We start from the raw sequence: 13,429 nt of genomic DNA, 5'->3' as shown, positions 1-13,429 counted from the left end.
AATGAGGAACAGAGAGAAGAAGGAAGGGAGAAAGGGTGTCATTGCCAAGGTGTCTTTGAGAAGGGCCCTCTCTGTAGCTTGCCCCAAGACCAAATCCCAGACAGTGGAGGAGATAGAATCTCACATGGGATGCATTTGATGGGTCTCAGAGCATCAGGTCTCACCTGTGTCCTGGACTGTCTCCCTCAGGCACTGGTTTGGTGGTGTTACAGGCTAAACTCCATCCCCTCTCATTCCTGTGCTGAAGTCCTAGCCCCTAAAACATCAGAATGTGACTGCATTTGGAGACAGGGCCTATAAAGAGGTGATCACTTAAAAATGAGGTCATTGGGGTGGGCGTTCATCCAGTCTCACTGGTGTCCTTACACAAAGAGGAAATTCAGACCCAGAGACATGCAGAGGGAAGACTCTGAAGATGCAAGGAGAAGACGGCCATCCACACTCTGTGAGAGGCCTCAGGAGAAACCAATTCTACTAACACCTTGATGTTGGACTGTGAGAACAGGAGTAAACCGTGAGAAAATAAGCTTCTCTTGTTCAAGTCACTGACTGCCCTAGTATACTAACACATGACCATAGAGCTGCAGAGCTGCGCGGCTCTGATCTGGGCCAATCCCCACACCCCAGAGGTTGGCTCCCCCTGCCCCTCCTGAAGTCTGGGCTGTGGCTCCGGGCTCAGTGCTCCATTTCCATCTTGCACCAGCATCTTGCAGCCACCTATGTGTGAGCCCCATCAGGAGTCCTTTCTTCTTCTGTCACTCAGATTAGAGGGAAACTTCTAAGAGGCCAGACTGTGAACCGAGAGAGAGAGAGAGAGAGAGAGAGAGAGAGAGAGAGAGAGAGAGAGAGAGAGAGAGATGTTGATGCAACTGCTTTTAAATGTTAAATAGATTGACAGAATTCCTAGGAAAATAGCAGAATGGGACAGGAATGAAACTATGTTCCACATTGAATTCCTAAAAGGAAAAAAATATTAAATAATAAAGAAAAAATTCCACATTGAATTTCTAATAAGAAAATAAGAATAATAATAAAGGAATTGTGTTGCACTCCTATTATGGGAGGCCTGTGAACAATGCTGATTGTTTAACCTTCATTATCAACTCCGAAAGACAGGTATGATTACCGCGACCTAACAGAGGAGAAACAGGATCTTTAGTTGTGCTTATGGCTAGTTAGTGAGAGTGGGGTTTTATAGCCGAGGCTGTCTGACTCCAAAGCCATGATAACTCCACACTGCCTACTAAAATGAGGTAAGTGGGCATTTTCCTCTCTCTCTTTCTGCACAAATATCTCTAGCTAATACATCAAGAGAGAGAATAAACAATCAGCAAGTTGATACATTATACTCACTTCAAGCAAACAAGCCAATTGTTGGTTGTTTCTCACAGGTGTGGCTCGATTGCTGACCATTAGTGACCACTAATAAAAGAAACCAGGCTACCACACACAAGTATGTTTCAATTTCCCGGGACTTGCATTTCACACCAGGGAGCTGAGCTCAGCCAATATTTTCATAAGCTAACACCTGCAAAAGAGACAGAAAGCATGATCTAACTGAAGTACCATTTATCTTTGGGAATTAAAATATAAACCAAAGGATAAGTTGTGAACTTGATCATTCTTTCCCCTCACTGTCACTGGTCTCAGCTTAACACAGAGATAAGCCTCAGGTGTTCTGCAAATCTGTGAAGCAGCTTTAAGAGGAGTCAGGACATATTGCAGGGCCTTTGGGTGCCTCCGTTGGTTTAATCTGACATTTACTCATTTACCATTGAACAAATAAAGACTGAGCACCTAATGTGTCTCAGACACTGTGCTAGGCTCTCAGGCTAGGAATGAGCAAGAAAAGATTGCTGTCCTCAGGTGGCCACACTCTATGGGGGCAGACGGACACAAACTTATGGTTATAGGACAAGGGGACAGTGGCATTATGAGGGGAATTTCTGCTCCCACCGGCCAGTTTTCATGAGGAAAGTTCAATTCCACACCCCAGGAGATGTACTCTTGGGAAGAAATTGTAGCCTCTCTCCCACTCACTCTTCCCAAGTAAAGAGAAGTGACTTGCCAGATTAGTAAGACTTGGAGAAAGAATCCAACATGAGGCTGAGTTCCTCTGACCCACCCACTCTCTCATTGTCTCTCTTTATCTGCTTGCCTGCCCCTGCCTCCAAGGTGTAAGAAAGCTTGGGCCGGGCGCGGTGGCTCACGCCTGTAATCCCAGCACTTTGGGAGGCCGAGGTGGGCGGATCACGAAGTCAGGAGATGGAGACTATCCTGGCTAACACAGTGAAACCCCGTCTCTACTAAAAATACAAAAAATTAGCCGGGCGTGGTGGCGGGCGCCTGTGGTCCCAGCTACTTGGGAGGCTGAGGCAGGAGAATGGCGTGAACCCGGGAGGCGAAGCTTGCAGTGAGCCGAGATTGCGCCACTGCACTCCAGCCTGGGCGACAGAGCGAGACTCCGTCTCAAAAAAAAAAAAAAAAAAAAGAAAGAAAGAAAGCAAGCTTGGGTCAGGCCCAAGACCTGCCTTCCTAACTCAGATCTGGAAGGACAAATCTCTCTCTGGAGGCTCACAGGTGTGGGGCAGGGACTCCTTGCATTTGGCTGTGAATGGCTGGCCTCAGCAGAGTTGCCCCAAACTTTAGATCTGCAGCCAAAGTCTAAGGAAGCTCAATCAGCCACAGGTCAACCCATATTCTCCAATCAAGCTTTACCTATAATAAGGCTAACAGTTTGATATCATCTGTGTGGCTCTATGCCTATACTTCCATTTATTTCAAAACTCATAGGGAAAGAAAGAATGTTATTTAATCACCAGTAGTTATGACAGTGGTGAGAGGGAGGAAATGAATGAGCAAAGAGGAGAAATAGCCAACCCAGTGGAGGGAAGGGGCTGGTGGATAAGGCTGGACCCTCAAGTGAGGTTCTGAAAAAGGAGTAGATATGACTCAAGCAAATAGGGATGGGAAGGGCATTCCTGGCAGGGAGAAGAGCATATGCAAAGGCATGGAAGTATGAAAGAGGCTCAGTGCATTTGAGAAATTGCTACCCTCATCTCTTGACTCTCCGGGGATAGCACCTCCTTAGCTCCGGCCCCTCTCTTTGGATGGATCTCTGTCTTCACTTCCTCATCTCCAGCCATACGTTAACCCTCTCTAATGCAGCATCTACCTCCTTCATACCACCAAAAGCATTCTTGCTAAGGCCACCCATGACCACATGGTACTAATTACAATGACCATTTTTCAGTTTTTATCTCACCAGGGCTCTTTCGTCATTCACCACAATTGACCATTCTCTTTTTCTTCAAGTACTTTCTTCTCTTGCCTTCTATAACACTGCTTTGTCCTGATTTCTATTTTTCTCTCCGAAAGCTCCTCATGCTAACATTTCTTCTTTGGCTCCAATTTCTAAGTCTTCAAGGCCTTTTTCTCTGTATATAAATTAGAATTTTTTTAAAGAGATGGAATCTTGTTCTATTGCCCAGGCTAGTGTTGAGCTCCTAGGCGCAAGTGATCCTTCTGCCTCTGCCTCCCAAATAACTGAGATGATAGGTGTCAGTCACTGCACCCAGCTTATGTTTGGATCTTTATGTTCAAATCTAATGGATATCAAGGAGTGGAGATGAAACCTGGGGAATTATTAACATCTGCTTGCATGCTGCAGATGGGAGTGGATCACCCTAAGAAGTGAGTGTAGATTTAAAAAAAAATCAGAGTCAGTGGTAAAGGTGAAGTAGCTTCCATCATACTAACCTCCCACTGGACAGCAGCCAAAAGCAGGCAGAAACCAAAGGGGATTTGACCCTTGAAAGAAGGAGCCACACTGGGGGATAGCCTTGTTTATTTGACTTTTCTACTGAGGACACTTCCCACTCTGCATGCCACAGCGTGGCTAGAACTCAAGAAGAAAACTAGCCAGGTGTGGTGGCTCACACCTGTAATCCCAGCACTTTGGGAGGCTGAGGCAGGCAGATCATGAGGTCAGGAATTCGAGACTAGCCTGGCCAACGTGGTGAAACCCCGTCTCTACTAAAGATAAAAAAAATTGGCCAAGCGTGGTGGTGCGAGCCTGTAATCCCAGCTACTTGGGAGGCCGAGGCAGCAGAATAGCTTGAACCCAGGAGGCAGAAGTTGCATTGAGCTGAGATCATGCCATTGCACTCCAGCCTGGGCAACAGGGCGAGACTCTGTCACAAAAAAAAAAAAAGAGGAAAACCACAGTTTTATTACCCTCAGGAGTCAGGGGATAGGTTTCTGAACTGCTAGAACAATTGGAAACGAGGGAAGGCAGATGTCCCAGAATGGGGGTAGCCACAAGGGGCAGCCTTAAAACCCCCATATATACACCGCTGAAATCACTGGTTGATTAGTGAATTGCACATGCATGAGCAAGATTTCAAGGAGCCCAAGGGGGAAACAATAATTGGAAGGCTAAAAGAACAATGCACAGATTTCAACAACTGCCCACTGTGGGGAAGACCAAGTTTGGGGTTTGAGTCCTGCCGAGTTAGAGGAGCTTAATAAACATTTCAGGCTGTCCATTGAAAACCCACAAAAAGACCATGACTGAAGATGAAAGGCTATGTCCAAGTTCTAAGGAACTAAGAAACAGAGATGCAATGATGTCAAGTAGTTGTTTTAGGCACACAGTCATTGAGTTTAAGGCTGGGATTCAAATCCCCCTGGTCTGGCTTGTCAAAGTTGTCAGAATCAAAATGAAGTCACAGATATTAAGGAAATCTTAACAAAGACAGCTGGGGAAGGCCATAAAGAGAAGTTCCTCATGCTTGTATGTCTCTGACTAAAAACTCTCATGAAAGACTGCAAAAACCACAATCTTGCACAAAGGCCATTGCGGAAAAAAATCCTTCTGTAAGGACATCTTCCCAGCAACTGCCTGTCTAACCTCAGACTGGCATCACCCTTGTTATTGATCTTTGTAGCCAAGGATAATTATTTCCAAACAATTGTGTAATCCTCCTCATTTTTCTTCTTTAAAAACCTTTGTCTTCCTTTACCTTCCCGAGTATGCACGTAGTTTACCGGAGCATGCATTTCCCCATTCCAATGCTCTGTTCCCAAATAAACTGCTTTTCTTTTAGCAAGCCTCCCTCTGGTTGTGATTTAGGATGATAGACCCTATAGCCCATGCCCTTGCCACTGCCCTCCACAGCGTCTCTGTCTGTGCCCTGCGTTTTTCCTTTAAAGCACCCATCACCAAACTCAATATCCAAATGTAATTGCATATATGGTGGTTTGTCTTCTGCTCTAGGCGAAGATTCTTGGGTACAGAGCTTACCTAGCCCCTGGCACATGGTCCACACCCACTAAATATTTGTTGAATGAATAAATGAATCATTTGGTATGGCTGATTTACCAATGCCTGAGCATGTATAATGTATTAATATCTCTCCTGGTAGCAAAAATATATCATTGAAAACGCATCCATGCCATATGATTTCACCCCCTTGTGATCCTGGAGTGAATTAAATCACCGATAATCACTCTCGTTTATAGCTGGGTTTATTTGTACATATCTGTTACTGACTATTTTTAAGCATGATCAGGAATTCCTAAGTGTAGTATGAATGGCTCAGTATTTTGATTAATCAGCTCAGTAGGGAAAATTTCTATGGGTAATCAGACTGAACATAAAGATAGGGCACATGCTGAGAATGAATGAAGGGAGGGAAAAGAGGGAGAGAGAAGGACAGAGATAAGAATTCTTTTGTAGCCAGAAAAGCAGTTTGAGTCAGTGCCACTGAATGTGTAAAGTTTCTTTTTCTTTTCTCTCTCTCTCTTTTTTTTTTTTTTTGAGACGGCATTTCACTCTTGTTGCCCAGGCTGTAGGCTGCAGTCCAATGGCATGATCTTGGCTCACTGCAACCGCCAACTCCCAGATTTTCAAGCAATTTTCCTGCCTCAGCCTCCCAAGTAGCTGGGACTACAGGCATGCACCACCATGCCCAGCTGATTGTTTGTATTTTTAGTAGAGACGGCATTTCACCATGTTGGCCAGGCTGGTCTTGAACTCCTGACCTCAGGTGATCCACCCACCTTGGCTTCCCAAAGTGCTGGGATTACAAGCGTGAGCCACCACGCCGGGCCATTAAAGTTTCTGTTTCATTGTGTGTTAGGCTGGCAGCTATATTAATTTCCTGGGACTGTTGCAACAAATGACCACCAACATGGAGACCTATAACAGAAGTGCACGGTTCTGGAGGCCCAAGTCCTAAAGCAAGGTGCCCTCAGAGCCATGCTGCCTCCAAAGGCTCTAGGAGAGAATCTTTTGCAGCTGTTGGTGGCTCCTGGCTTTCCTTGGCTACTGCCTGCATCTCTCCAATCCCCGCTCTGTCTGTACATGGCCTTCTCCCCTGTATGTCTCAGAGCTCTCTTTCCTTCCTCTTTTAATTAAACCAGTCACTGGATTTAGGGCCTGCTGTAAATCCAGGATGATCTCATCGCCACATCCTTTAACACCTTGTTTCCAAATAAGATCACGTTCACAGGCACCCAGAGTTAGAACTTGGACGTACCCTTTTGGGAGACACAATTCAACCCACTGCAGCCGATGTTGCTGCATAATTCCCTTTAATGGAGGTAAAGAGTGGAGACTGCTTTGACAGTCAACTTTCCCTGCCCCCGGGTGAAGCTGGGCATGTCTCCACGGCTACGTGTCCTCTCCAAATTGGAGCCTGCTCTGGCCCAAGCCCAGTGCTGGGTGTCGTTTTATTCTCACAAGTACTCCGGAAGGTTCCCACTTTCCAGAGAAGGAAATACATACCCTAAGAGGTTAAATCAGCTGCTCAGGGTCACATACATGGAGGTACAAGGTTTGAATTCAGGGGTATCTTCTCCAAAGCCAGAGATATGGCCGTCCCACACTGCCTGAAACACTTCTATTAGAGAGCCACTATATTCTCAAAACTCATTTGTTAAAACACAGACACTTCCTGAGAGAGGTTACCCAAGCCTTCCTAGAAACCCAGATTGTGGAAGACTATATTAGATCATCTTCTTCTAGAACCTGAGAAACCCTAGGGGCACGCACGTAGGGAGAGACACTAAGATGGAGCTTTGGTATGAGGGTAAACTCACACATTGAGAAACGGATGCCCTGAGAGGTTAAGTGACTGGAGCAGGAGTACATAGCAAATCAGAAATCAGACCTGGGAATCCTGATTCCGCATCAGAAAACTTGGAACGCATCAGTCAATTGAGAGATCCTAAACTGGCTGTGTTGAAGGACTGCTATCAATGGAATCAGCTTAAACAGCAAAGTCCCAGACAGATTCCCCATGGTCAGCTCTTTCCGGGAGGCCTCCATAACTGAACACTTCAGATAGGAGAGTTTTAGCATGGAACGAGTGTTAGTGACCTGAGCTTCAGTAGTTTCAGTAGCCACTTCTCCCCTCTGGGCAGCAGTTTCCTCAACTTTCAGCAAAAACGTGGATTTAATAATCTCAAAAGTGCCTCTAGCACTAAATATGTATTATTCCGAAGCTCCTAGAGCTTGGGCAAGCCTCAGGGCCAACTAAAGCTAGTTCAAACCCCAAATAGACATTGGTTGTTTCCATTGCCTGCCACCGTTTCCCCCTTCCTCTATTACCTGCACTTCACCCTTCCAGTGGGGAACCATCATCTGTAACTTTTACCTTGCAGTTGAAAAGAGCTGACCACTTCCGCTCTGTAGTGAGCATGTGACTGAGGCCTAACCAATCAGAGCACTTTGTACCCTGAAGATGGCGATTGGTTCAGGAATAGATATCCATCCAATCTGAGCCAATGAGATTCAGTACAGAGGCTTTTGTTGCAAATATTGGGAGAAAGAAGTTCTCTGTCTGCTGGTATTGCCAAGCAGTGAGAATCCCACTATGTGAGCCAGGGAGGTCAGTGTAAAGGGGAGCTTGAGTATGGTAAACCGAGTCCTGGTAATACTGACATTGCTGGAGTGTCTAGATGCAACCTTGCCTGAGCTCCAAACACTCTTGCTCCAAACACTCTTGCCCAAGCTCTAGTTGTAGTTACATGAGCCAGAGTAATTATATTCCTTTTTTTAATTTCTCCTTTTTTTCTTTTTCTTTTTTTTTTTTTTTTTTTTTTTTTTTTTTTTTTGCTTAAACCACTTCATCACTTGCAACTAAGTTTCCTGATTGATACCAAAAAAAAAAAAAAAAAAAAAACCCTCATTTTAAGGAGGAGAAAATGGAAAGTTCATTTAAGGAGAAAATGGAAACCCAGAATGAAAAAGTAGCTTTTCCACAAAATCTGACAGGAGAAAGCATCTTGAAGCCCATCAAGTCCAATTCCCACTATTTACAGATAAAGAAACTGGTGTCCAGAGATGAGAAGTGGTTTGTTATGTGTATACAACACACACACACACACACACACGTTGCAATGTGAGTTGTCTTATTACAATACTGAGAAACTCTGATTATCATCAAACATTTCATACCTCCTATTACACGTGAGAGAATTATTATCTAGCCTGGTGCCGTGAAATGCTTTTTCCCATAATGGAATTTTACTCTGGAAGTGTATTTCGGTATTAAAAGGTTCCACTTTATAATGTCGATGGTTCAATCTGTGATCTAAAAGGCACTTAAATGCTTTGAACAAGAAGCATAAAAAGCTTTTATTGCAAAAGCCTTGCTAGATCTACCAATTTTGCCATTGATCCTTTTCCCCTGAAGACTGCTCTTGGAAGCAGCCATTGCAGAAGCAAATCCCATGCGGGGTTGGGTCTCCTGCGGGTTAGTAAGACACATTTCAGAGGGCTGAGCTTTTCTGCAGGCCCATATGCAGATACCAAAGCATTCTGGATGGACTTCAACAAAATGCTTTAAGTACATCACTCCAAGCAAAGACATCTGAGCCATCCAGAAAGGCCATGAAGCCTGAGTTTAACTCCCCTCATTAATCTCAGTGTGTTTCCTCCATTAGGTCACGTCATTGTAAAATAGGTTCAATAATACCAGTATCCAGCCGGGCGTGGTGGCTCATGCTTGTAATCCCAGCACTGTGGGAGGCTGAGGGAGGGGCAGATCACTTGAGGCCAGGAGTTCAAGACCAGCCAAGCCAGTATGGCGAAACCCCATCTCGACTAAAAAGAAAATACAAAAATCAGCTGGGTGCAGTGGCATATGCCTGTGGTCCCAGCTACTTGGGAGGCTGAGGCATGTGAATGGCTTGAGCTTGGGAGACAAAGTTGCACTCCAGCCTTCCTGACAGAGCAAGATTCTGTCTCAAAAATTATTATTAATAATAATAAAACCAGTATCCAATGTTCTTATAGGGATCAGTCAGTTACAGTTTCTAAGAAACCTGATACATATTGGTGCTTGGTGAATGCAGGTTCCCTGTTCCTGGTTGGTGTGCTTCCTTCATAACTGAGGGATTCAGGTCCCACAGAGAACAGTGATGTGGTGGGAAAAAACCCACACTTAGCACAGGGAGACCCCTGACATCCCAGCTTTACCCTGGTCAGTTCATTCACTTCCCTAAGCCTCCATTTCCTCATTGTAAAGGGGCATTTTAATATATCACAGAACTGTCATTGCCACTCACGTTGTGTATGGGCCAATATGGCTGCCTCCAACCTCAATTCCTCATGGCCTTTCAGCTCAGTTGCCTGCCATGGAAAAGGGAATATGATCGGCACCTCCTAGTCATTGATTCACCCTTTACCAATACCTGGGGACCAGGGAAATTGGGTCCACTGCCAAGTTAGCAGGGGCTATAGGCAGGAGTATCCCATGAAGGGGCTGTGGGCAGACAGGCAATGAAAAGCTGGAGTAATAGAGCATTTCCCAGAGAGTGCACCATGGACCAGTGGCCCTATCGGAGTTCCAAAGTGAAATAAGTATAGGAAATATTGCATCCAGCACTTTCTGCAAGATTTCCAATGCCCATCATTGTGTTTAATTTCTACGGTCAGAGGGGGGAAATAATTTTGTTCAGTCTTAGACTTCTCAAACATATTTCACCATGGAACACATTTTCCCAAGCACCATTTCACAGCACTGATGGAGGGCAGAGCACACTTGAGGGAGCAGGGCTCCAAGATTCCAGAAGCTCAAGTGTAATTTTTGAGATATTTCCTACATTGGATATTCCTACTGACACTTTCAATGCTTACACTTGGGTATTCCAATGCCGAGCTATTCTTTGGCCACACCAATGACTGTTCTCAAAGCATTCATTGATCTGCGCGTGTAGTCACATTGACAAAATGCACTCCACTTCCCATGTACTCTCCTAGGCAAAGAGAACACCTGCAAAAATATGACTCCTGGCTAAAGGGAAGGTAGACACCAGCAAACAAGAGTGAAAAGGCTCATAAGATAAATGTGTGCCTGGTGGAGGTGCAGAGGGTTTGGGGAGAAGCCTTGTTTGAAGGATGAGTTGCTGCCCCTAGGAAATAGTCAAAGAAGGCAGGATGCAGCGCAGGCTATGCATGCAAAGGCCCAGAAGGAAGATGGCAGAGGGGATTTCTGGAATTACAAGGAATTAAATTGGGATAGAGAGCCAGGGATAAGAGGAGAGGAGTGGAAAGGTAAGTAGGGGTCAGGCCATGAAGAATGTACTGAGCCGTGCATACCAAGGGTATCCTTAAGTATCCTCCAGAGGCAATGGAATAGTCAAATACTTTTTAGTGTGGAGTTAAGGTGAAATGGTTAGATTTGTGGCTAACAACAGTCCTAAAACCCTATGGAGGTGGGCTTGGAGAAACCACCCAGAAGATTTGATAATGGCTGATAGGCAAGATGTGCTTAGAAGGTTAAAGATGGCTGCAAATTCCTTGTCCATCTCCTGGTTGAAAGATGAAGTTGATTTCCCCTCCCCTTTCCTCTGGACTGGACTTAGTGGCTTGCTTGGCCAATGGAATGTGGGAGAAGGGACTTCCAAGCCTAGTCATAAGAATCCTTGCAGTTTCTACCTAGGCTTCTTAGAATACTCACTCTAGAGCAGTAGAGTCCAACCCTTTGAATGCGAGGACATTTCATAGTGTGTCCTAATTTCCTCTTGTATTAAGCATATCAGTTATGATGTATTAGGGGCCCACCTAATGATGGTTTTTTAGACTGGTTTTTTTCCACCACATCACTGTTCTCTGGGGGACCTGAATCCCTCTGTCATGAAGGAAGCACACCAACCAGGAACAGGGAACCTGCATTCACCAAGCACCAATATGTATCAGGTTTCTTAGAAACTGGAACTGACTGATCCCTACAAGAACACTGGATACTGGTTTTATTATTATTAATCATTCACAGATTTTTTTTTTAGCGAAAAAATCTGTGATCAGCTATCATTAGTGTTAGTGTAGTTCACGTGTGGCTCAAGACAATTCTTCCAGTGTGGTCCAGGGAAGCCAAAAGTTTGGACACCCATGCCCTGGAGAGAGTCAACTGTCCAATCCCCCTAGGAAAGACCACACTGCTCTAAGGTTAGCCTGAGCTAGCCACATGGAAAGGTGCATATTCAAAGAGACCCACTGTGCTAGCCATCCCAGTCAAATCATCAGACATGTCAGTGCAAATGCCATCTTGGGTAATCCAGCCCTAGAAAACACAACATGGAGACAAATTAAATTCAGCCAGCAGCCAGAACCAAGACCCCAATAACACAGCTCCAGCAGGGTCCCTCAGCCGTCTCTTATTGTTCAGGTCATCCTAGCTGAGGTGGAGCCATTGGGAATCAAAGACCAGCTATCTTGCATGCCCTGCCGCAATTCCTAACCCACAAAATTGTGCATATAATACAATGGGGCTATTGTTTTATGCCACTCACTTTTGGGGTGGTTTGTGACACAGCAAGGGATAAACATGATACTGGACAAATTCAAGTTGAAGTTCACCTGGTGAAACCATCCTGTGAACAGAAGTTACTGTTTGATAGCTACAGAGTTTCCCTTTGGAAAATGAAGAATTCTGAAGACGGATGGCACTGACGGTTTCACAACAGTGGGAACATGCTTAATGCCACTGAACTGTGTGCATTTAAAAATGGTTAGGATGGGAAATTTTGTGTTATGTGTATTTTACACAATGAAAAATTTCTCTGTCTTGTGAAAAGATTGGGAGTAGTGCATAGGCATGCACGCACACACACACTCACGTGTGTGCACACACACTTCTCAGACACATTTCCTATTTCACAGCACAATCTTACCATGTCCTCTTCCCTAGCGTATGTCACTTCATAGCCACAATTCTGAAGCACTGGGGGCAGGGTCCCTTGAGAAGGAACATGGCCCTAAATACGGAGAACCTCATTAGTAGGTGGGCTTCATTAATTAATGAGATTTAATATAATTCCAGGAGCCAGGCAATACCACCACATTAGTCGTTTTGTTCCCATGGCAAGACCATCTCTGCAGCGATTTCTTATGTTCCTGGGTCAAATCCAAGACCTCACTGCGAAGCCAGCCAAAGCCTCCCTTCAAGGAAGGCACTTTTGGGTACTTCAAGACATTCGTCTTCTCCCAAGGCTCAAAGTCTGCCTAGGCATTGCTGAAGATGAAGCACAGCCTCCTACTGCCTTTCGTATTGGAAGTGCAGGGGAGGTGCTGAGGGGCCTTGGGGAGGGGAAGCCATTCTGCAGGAAAGAGAAAGGGTTTGGGGAGGGTCCTAGAGTGAGCATCCTCACCAAGACGCTGCCAGAGAGGAGCCGAGCACAGGTCTCGGATCATATTTCACTCATGTTTCAGAGTGTTTTGTTATGTGTCACTCACATTTCAGAGTGAAATATAATCAGAGACCTGTGCTCAGCTCCCGGTTCGGAACCTAACAGTCTCTGTGACATTATGAGGGTTTCGCTGTGTCATGATGGGGGCTTCTCTGTCTCAGCGGCAGGCATCACAGGGTCACACTGAGGTATTAAACTTGCAAACTCTCTATCAGGTCTGGGAGAAAGAGCCTTACCATGAGCCTAAAGGATTGTTGTGGTTGAATTTTGTCTCCCCAAAATTCATATGTTGAAGTCCTAACCCCCAGTACCTAAAATCGGAGCTTACCGATTGTAATATAATTTGTTAAGATGAAGCCATACTGGAGTAGGGTGGGCCCCTAATACATCACAACTGATATGCTGAGTACAAGGGGAAATTAGGACACAGATACATACCCAGGGAGCATACTGTATGAACATCAGAGTCTGCGGCCACAAACCAAGGAGCTACCAGAAGCTCCAAAAGAGGCCTGGAACAGAGCCTCCCCTAGCACCTTCAGAGGGAAATGGCCCTTCCCACACTTTGATCTTGGGCTTCTAGCCTCCAGAATTGTGAGACAATACATTTTTGTTGTTCTAAGCCAAGAAGTTTGTGGTACTTTGTTACAGCAGCCCTGGGAAACTAATACAAGGTTGATTTGTTTCGCAAACACGTCTTCCCGGAACTCCTCCCATGTCCTGGGCCCCA

Source organism: Rhinopithecus roxellana, chromosome 5, assembly GCF_007565055.1.
Source record: "Rhinopithecus roxellana isolate Shanxi Qingling chromosome 5, ASM756505v1, whole genome shotgun sequence".
Lineage (NCBI taxonomy): Eukaryota > Metazoa > Chordata > Mammalia > Primates > Cercopithecidae > Rhinopithecus > Rhinopithecus roxellana.
Note: the sequence above shows the minus strand (reverse complement) of the source record.